Here is an 8,310-nt window from a genome sequence, read left to right on the forward strand (position 1 = left end):
CTAGGTGTGTGTGTTATCTAGGCCAGTAGCCGAGGCGGATACATGGTCCTAGGTGTGTGTGTTATCTAGGCCAGTAGCCCAGGCGGATACATGGTCCTAGGTGTGTGTGTTACCTAGGCCAGTAGCCCAGGCGGATACATGGTCCTAGGTGTGTGTGTTATCTAGGCCAGTAGCCCAGGCGGATACATGGTCCTAGGTGTGTGTGTTATCTAGGCCAGTAGCCCAGGCGGATACATGGTCCTAGGTGTGTGTGTTATCTAGGCCAATAGCCGAGGTGGATACATGGTCCTAGGTGTGTGTGTTATCTAGGCCAGTAGCCGAGGCGGTTACATGGTCCTAGGTGTGTGTGTTATCTAGGCCAGTAGCCGAGGCGGATACATGGTCCTAGGTGTGTGTGTTATCTAGGCCAGTAGCCCAGGCGGATACATGGTTTTAGGTGTGTGTTATCTAGGCAGGTAGCCCAGGCAGATACATGGTCCTAGGTGTGTGTGTTATCTAGGCCGGTAGCCCAGGCGGATACATGGTCCTAGGTGTGTGTGTTATCTAGGCCGGTAGCCCAGGCAGATACATGGTCCTAGGTGTGTGTGTTATCTAGGCCAGTAGCCGAGGCAGATACATGGTCCTAGGTGTGTGTGTTATCTAGGCCGGTAGCCGAGGTGGATACATGGTTTTAGGTGTGTGTTATCTAGGCCGGTAGCCCAGGCAGATACATGGTCCTAGGTGTGTGTGTTATCTAGGCCGGTAGCCCAGGCGGATACATGGTCCTTCCTAGGTGTGTGTGTTATCTAGGCTGGTAGCCCAGGTGGATACACGGTCCTAGGTGTGTGTTATCTAGGCCGGTAGCCCAGGTGGATACATGGTTTTAGGTGTGTGTTATCTAGGCCGGTAGCCCAGGCGGATACATGGTCCTAGGTGTGTGTGTTATCTAGGCCGGTAGCCCAGGCGGATGCATGGTTTTAGGTGTGTGGTATCTACGCCGGTAGCCCAGGCGGATACATGGTTTTAGGTGTGTGTTATCTAGGCCGGTAGCCCAGGCGGATACATGGTTTTAGGTGTGTGGTATCTAGGCCGGTAGCCCAGGCGGATACATGGTTTTAGGTGTGTGTTATCTAGGCCGGTAGCCCAGGCGGATACATGGTCCTAGGTGTGTGTGTTATCTAGGCCGGTAGCCCAGGTGGATACATGGTTCTAGGTGTGTGTGTTATCTAAGCCGGTAGCCCAGGTGGATACATGGTCCTAGGTGTGTGTGCTCTGTTAATGCGCAGAGCCGGGATCCATTGATCTCTGTGCAGGATGTCAAACATTTTAGCGCGGATCTTGTCCTTGTTATTGCCCTACACAAGCAGGCTGTTAATGCATTAAAAATCGTTTCTCCCTATCTTTCCAAACCCATTTCGGAGCCCTGCCCGGAGCAACAGAAGAATATACCTCCATTGTATCATATACCACTCCTGACCCCCCTTCCTCCACCAACTGTTTCTCCCTGTCCTTCCATCCTCTTTGTCTCAATCAATCTTTACGACACCCGGTTGCATCTCTCTAATGTTTCCGGACTTGACTGTATCCCCGTTCAAAAATTCTTAATTAAGCCCATTCTATCTGTTTACAGTTGGGCAAATTCCAATCTGACAGGGCTAATAAAATAACATTTGAGAGGGGAGGCCAAGAAAAGCATAAAGGGACCATTCTCTATGACCCTTACCTCCTTCATCTACCACTCCATCTCTACCACTCTTTATCTCTATATTTTCTACCACACAGCTCACGCGAAGAGGGGAGTGATGAATTGATACCCGTTATTCAGGCCCCTGTGTGGATTTCATTTCTACCCAGCTTTCATCTCTGGCTATTGAGATTCATTCATCTGCTCCTTGAAGTACCTTTAGTGCTACTGCTGTGAGTCATATGCCTATCGTTGCACATTAGCATTCTCTTGATATAGTTATTGACATATGCAAATATCTAGACTTCAGGAATGTTTTTGTTTATATTTCGTATCTCTATTTCCGTCCAATGTATGTTTTAAAGTGGACAGCTGCAGGAGCAGTGGGTGAGGTGGGGAGGGAGAGGGGACCTCTCCGGCTGTTTAGGGAGACCTAGGGGGGGAATAAGGTTTGACGGCCTAATATCCGCTCAGAGCAGAGTCCACCACACGTGTCTGAGGTCAGCGGTCATGACAGGAACAAATAAGGGGTGGTTGGAAGCAACCTGAAAAGAAAGAAAGCAATACACCCCAAATGACATGACAGATGTTCAAAGGGAGTGTTAATTAAGGGAAATATAAGAGGGCTCAGGTTCACACAAATTAGACACATTTATTGACCAAATTATTGATTTGGTACAAATTTGGGGTTAACAGCCTTGCTTATTTTAAATTATAACCAACAAAAACTTAAATAATTCAAATGAGTTTTAAGCTCTTGGAAGTGTATTATTTTCTTCAGTATGTGTGTCCGTGGGAAAGAGAAGGAAAGAGAGTGTGTCTTGTATGATACTTTGTATATTGCTCGACACAGTCTGACAGGAGCAAAGCCCCACAGTATTGTATTTCACACTCCACCGGACATATACCTCACATTGGATGTGTGAGAAATCCATTGTGGTCTTTGAGGACCTATCACAGAGCCTCTGTGAACACATCCTCACCTCCTGTATGTCAGCCACACACACAGGCTACCCACTGCAGTGTGATGTGTTCGCCCCTCCCTCAGGAGGGGATTGTGAGTGTGTGAAGTGAAAGAGAGAGAGAGGCTCTGAGTTTGTGTCATATGATCAGTGTGTGTGTGTGTGTGTGTGTGTGTGTGTGTGTGTGTGTGTGTGTGTGTGTGTGTGTGTGTGTGTGTGTGTGTGTGTGTGTGTGTGTGTGTGTGTGTGTGTGTGTGTGTGTGTGTGTGTGTGTGTGTGTGTGTGTGTGTGTGTGTGTGTGTGTGTGTGTATGATTGGCTGCCTTTAGTGCAGTTAATCAAAGGAGAGGCCTGGAGAGTGTCAGGCAGCTCAGTTGAAGAGTCCTCAAGCTCTCTCGCTGTGTGTTGACACCTCTTAACCCCAGTCTATCATCTCTCACACCGACACGGCCTCTCCATTGACACTTGCCACCGCCGTACAGCATACAGCCCTCTCCAAAGGCTGAGTCCACTACAGGGGTTGTTAGCATAAAGACAGTGTTCAGAACAGGAAAGCATGTGCATGGTATGAACTGTACGTATCAGAACCCCCTGGGATATTACAATGAAGAAGAAGAACAATTTATCAAAGAAAAATCTAATGGAAAATTATTTGTTCTGTAAAAAATTGATTATAGAAGATGAAAATGTATATAAGTATAATGACTTTCAGCTCCCATGACCATTCGCTGCATGCCTGTCACCTTCACTCTTATTTTTCATTCATTGTGCAAATGGTTTGATATGGATGGATAGATAGATGGATGGATGTCAAAAAGATGGATTGACGGGTCAGTGATGGAGCGAAAAGTAGCATCAATTTTTAAGACCACAGAAACAATGCAAATTTGTTTATTCAAATAAGTTCTTCTCCTGTACAACTGACCAACGGAAGTGAGAGAGGGGTGTCAGTACTGTCACTGGCCTGTGTAAGTGGGGTCAGGGGGTGGAATCAGAAGAGGGTCAGTGGAGGAAGGTAAAAAGTCCCAGAGCAGTGGGTTCTTAAAATTCCCTTTAGCCTCCTTCAGGGATGGTATGTAATAGCTTGGGACAGATTTGCAGGGTGAGGGGGTGCTAGCTAGGAGATTGTATATGAACTATGCAGGATGTATATTTATGACCCTTTTTTATTAGGATTCAAAGTGAGGGCATAAAGGTCAAGAGGGTCAGGGTTCAAATGTATGTTGTTTTTTGGGAAGTATTTATATTATTATGTTTTACATAAAGAGGATGTCTTTAGGTAGCATAGTTTAACTTGAACCTTCCAGACATGTTAGTGTCATTGAATGTCATCAAATTAGGTCTTAATAAATGATCACATGTTCTCATCAACAGCCTTGTGTCATGAACAATGATATCCCCCTTTTACACCACAAACTCCATCACTCCCTCTACGTAATCATTGATCACTCCACAGCCCCAGTCTCTCTCTCCCTCGGCTATCTTTCTCCCCACACCTCTAACCTCCCTCCATCCTCTAGCCTCACTGTAAAACGTGTCCTTATTCCCTGCTTCAGGACACTAACCGTGTGCAGTCCCTATTATCAGTCCAGAGCTGTTCAATTAATAAATTGATATTGACGAGCTATCAGCCAGGGGATAAATTATTTGGGAGCGGAAGGCTAGGGTCACATGACCCACGATTCTGCAATTATTCCCTGCGAGTAGGCCAGGGGTGCATTTCCCCTCCCCCTTCCATACACTCACACTTTGGCCTATAAACATCAACACGTAGCCTACAGTGGGTTACATGGGGCTGTGGGGAATACCGATGATCATTATTGCTGTCATAAACGTAATTTCGTCATACAGGGGTTAGAGCTGAATATTGTGCATTACTCGTAGCCTACCGATAACTCATAAAATACATAGAATGTCCATCTGTGTGTATATGGGCAATATATGTATGAGGATGTATAGAATCAAATGCAATGTGTAAACTATTGAGCGCACATACGTTGCCTTAAGTGTAGAATACCTACAAAAACAAAAATGCTAAAATATGGAATGTTATGCACTAATGTTTCCAATATAAATGCAAATGGGAGGTGAAATCTGGGAGAAAGGTGAGGACTGCAGATGAGGGGGCAGTGAGGTGGCAGGTAGCCTAGCGGTTAAAGCGTTGGGCTGAAAGGTTGCTGGATCGAATCCCAGAGCTCACAAGGTAAAAATCTGTTGTTCCGCTGCTGAACAAGGCAGTTTTCCTGTAGGCTGTCATTGTAAATAAGAATGTGTTCTTAACTGACTTGCCTAGTTAAATAAAAAAAATAGAGTGAGCATCAGAGTGCCAATCATGGAAGTGCTCTCATAGCCCTCTGGCCACCATTGACCTCTTGACCCTGGCCATGGCCTAAAGGTTAAGGGTCAGCAGGGTTCACTGCTGGCTGGGCGAGAACCATCCCCATAGAAACCGTGGTCCCCAGGGAGGGAGAAAGGGAAAGGGCACTGGACTCTAACATCCACCATCTCCCCCTGACCAGAGGCTGTATCACATCGCTCTCGCTTTTAGAGATTTCAGCTTCCCCTATTAGCACACATTGGACTAGCATACGGTGGTATTGCTTAGCCCTACAGTAAAAGGAGAGGGAAAGGGGGATAACTAGTCAGTTGTACTCCTGGGTGCCTTCAACTGAAATGTGTCTTCCGCATTTAACCCGACCCCTCTGAATCAAAGAGGTGCAGGGGGGCTGCCTTAATCGACATCCACATCTTAGGAAAGGTACCATAAGGCATCTAGTAAGGGAACATTATAATGATCAGGTTAATATGATATTTCCAATATAATGAGAAATCTGATTACTCACCAGGAGAGAAAGAGCTGATCTCTTGAGATTCTCGTCTGACATTTTTTTAAAATTAGTGTCTTGTTCTGTGAAGTATTGCTTTCCTGTCTTAATCTGTTGCTTGTATTTTGTACCCAGAAAGTGACATGCAAGTCTACATATTGCGTGTGTAGAATTTCCATAAAGTGTGACGAATTGGAGCCCAACTGAAATATTTGTTTCAAATGGTCAAAACAATGTCGAGGATTTATTGACATCTTGCGCCATCTAGTGGTTATATGCCATATCGCTCTTTACGCAGCGCGGCACCGCTGGTCCTTTCTCCTCTCCGCTCTCATCACCGCTCCCCCTGCAAAAGAAAATCACTCCGTCTGCCTCCGTCTCCCGGGAGCGCCGGTCGATGCCTCGTCCCACCATATGTCTGAGCCCAGCTGCCAATCAACAGGTCAACGCGACCCCGGGGACAGAGAGGGGGTTGTGGGGAGAGATCAAACAGTGTACCTCAGGGATGACAGATGCAGATGAAAAGAAAGGCAATAAAACATTGCTTCAAAGATGGCAACGGTGCATTGGGAGGCAAATGATTGTTAACAGTAATGTGTAGAATAGCGCCTCGCATTCATGATAATCGATTGACTATTATGGGGCCTTTGATGCTCAGGCAGCTGAGGCTATTGTTCCTCTGTGACACAACTGTACACGACGTAGATAACGGTTCAGGTGCAGCATAATGCTGACGTCGAAATAGTCTACCTGTTTCTATCTATTCATATGCTTTACAATACCTTGTTTCGACCTTCTCCAAAACTTCAAGTTCATGCAAGTCTATCTGCCATGGGTCCGTGTACCTTTCCTCATTTTGATTTCCCGAGTCATAACTAAGAGTGGATAAACTGAAAATGTCTGGTTTCTCGTTTCTGATAACCAATAATAAAAAATATGTTCTTATTTATTGTGTCATGATTTGACATGGAACAACAAAAAACAAATAACAACAAAATGTATATATTTTTTGTCTCTCCGTTTTTCATTTGGTTCATACATGGAAGCAGTGGCAACCCATCATTCAGGGGGGCAGGTGGGGCTGTTTTGAGCGCCATATCTTTAGCAACACAAACAACACAAGAAGGCTCAAAGTCATTGAAGACAGATAAAATGACATCAAATCACGTTATATGTACAGTAGCTTTTATTGGACTGATCATCTGATCATCAACATCTTACTTTCAAAGTCTTAGCTAGCAGTCATCATCATGAATCAAGTTGACAATCTACTGGCAAATCCTTTTTAATCCGTGTCATATGAAGAGAAATAATGAAGAGAAATTATAGATCAAATTTATCGTGCTCATCTGCCTTTGGACATAAAGATTACACAACAAGTTGGAAATCGCAAATTCAACAATGAGCTGTTTGGAAGGAATCAGTGCCTAATTGCAATAATTGCAAAGCAACCAGTAGCCTACTATTCAATGGAGTGCCCACCATAAATCCAGAGAATGCCAGACTTTGATTACAACGTTTGATGACAAAATTGTCCCACAAAAGACCGCCGTGCCACCTTCATGTTTAAGTGAGCACATCATAAGCCAAGGTGAGTCCAAAAATGTATTGTATGCTGCTACATAAATTATGTAATATGCAAGGGAGATATGTATACTATAGCTAAGAAAGTAATACTAAATGTATGTTGTGCAGTAAGCTGTTAGTAGCCCATGTGCCTCACCCTAATAATTTGGTATATTTTCACCTCTTAATTTCGCCTAACATTACTGTTCTGACTCAGTGGTGGTGCACATGTAGCCTATAACCTGTTTTTGAGAAATGTCATCATCTAATATTGTAAGAGGTTTCAATGACTGCTTATATGCCCCCTTTATTTATCTTACGGTTCTGACATGGTGTACAGGGAGAATACTGTAAGAGCAGCCCATGTTCTGCATTCTGTCGCTGTACATTTCAAAAGTGCTAAACACATAGTTATATTGACTACGTCCGTCGTCGCTCACTCATTAATGTCTTAATCGAAATGACGGAATACCTCTTATCCGCTCATCGTTCCCTTACGCCATAGTTTGTACATCTCAATTGTCAGTAGAAACCAGATTTGTTTAAGCAAGTCAGCCATATCAGCTAAGTTTTTTTTAAAGGCAGTAAACAAGGCTGAATGAATTGTTTTGCTGCCAGACAAGGCTCTGCTGATAGCGAGGTGTAGCGGTGGTAAGGATTCACTCCATTGTCCTGGAAAGAAAGCTCTGCTGTTGGGACAGCTTTATGTAGGTCCTAACAGTTTGTGGCCACCGCTTGTTGCCGTTATAGTGCAATTAATGTATTGTTTAGTGTTGTGTAGTGTCTTTGCTGGCATGCATCTTTTTTTGAGTTTGCCTCATCAAGACTAACATGCTGAAATCGACACTGCCTGGAAGTACACACCCCCTCATAGAATATTCACAGGGTTTAGCGAGGGTGTTACAGTCTAGGTTGGCAGCACAAATAAAGGATTAGACCGTGTGAGTGTCACAGGATGATAAAAATACTAATGTTAGACTAAGATGCAGAACTTATTATGAAGTTAGCACACTAATAGAACAAACTCAACAACAACTGAACAAAGTTGGTTTGCACTAGTTGGCTACAAGGCTGGCTAGCTAGCCCTACCTGGTTACTGGCTAAAGTCATGCTAACTCGTAGTAGCTAGTGGAAGTAAGTTAGTCACTCAACCTGCTATGAAGCTGCCCGGCCAGAGCTACTGTACCTGCTGCAGTAAGGTTCGATTTCTAGATTACTTCTGCAGGGAAGAACAGGAGAGTCTCAGTTGATGTCCAATAATTATTATATATTCTGTCAAGTTTGTCCCTCAAACA

The sequence above is a fragment of the Oncorhynchus keta genome, chromosome 26, assembly GCF_023373465.1.
Source record: "Oncorhynchus keta strain PuntledgeMale-10-30-2019 chromosome 26, Oket_V2, whole genome shotgun sequence".
NCBI lineage: Eukaryota > Metazoa > Chordata > Actinopteri > Salmoniformes > Salmonidae > Oncorhynchus > Oncorhynchus keta.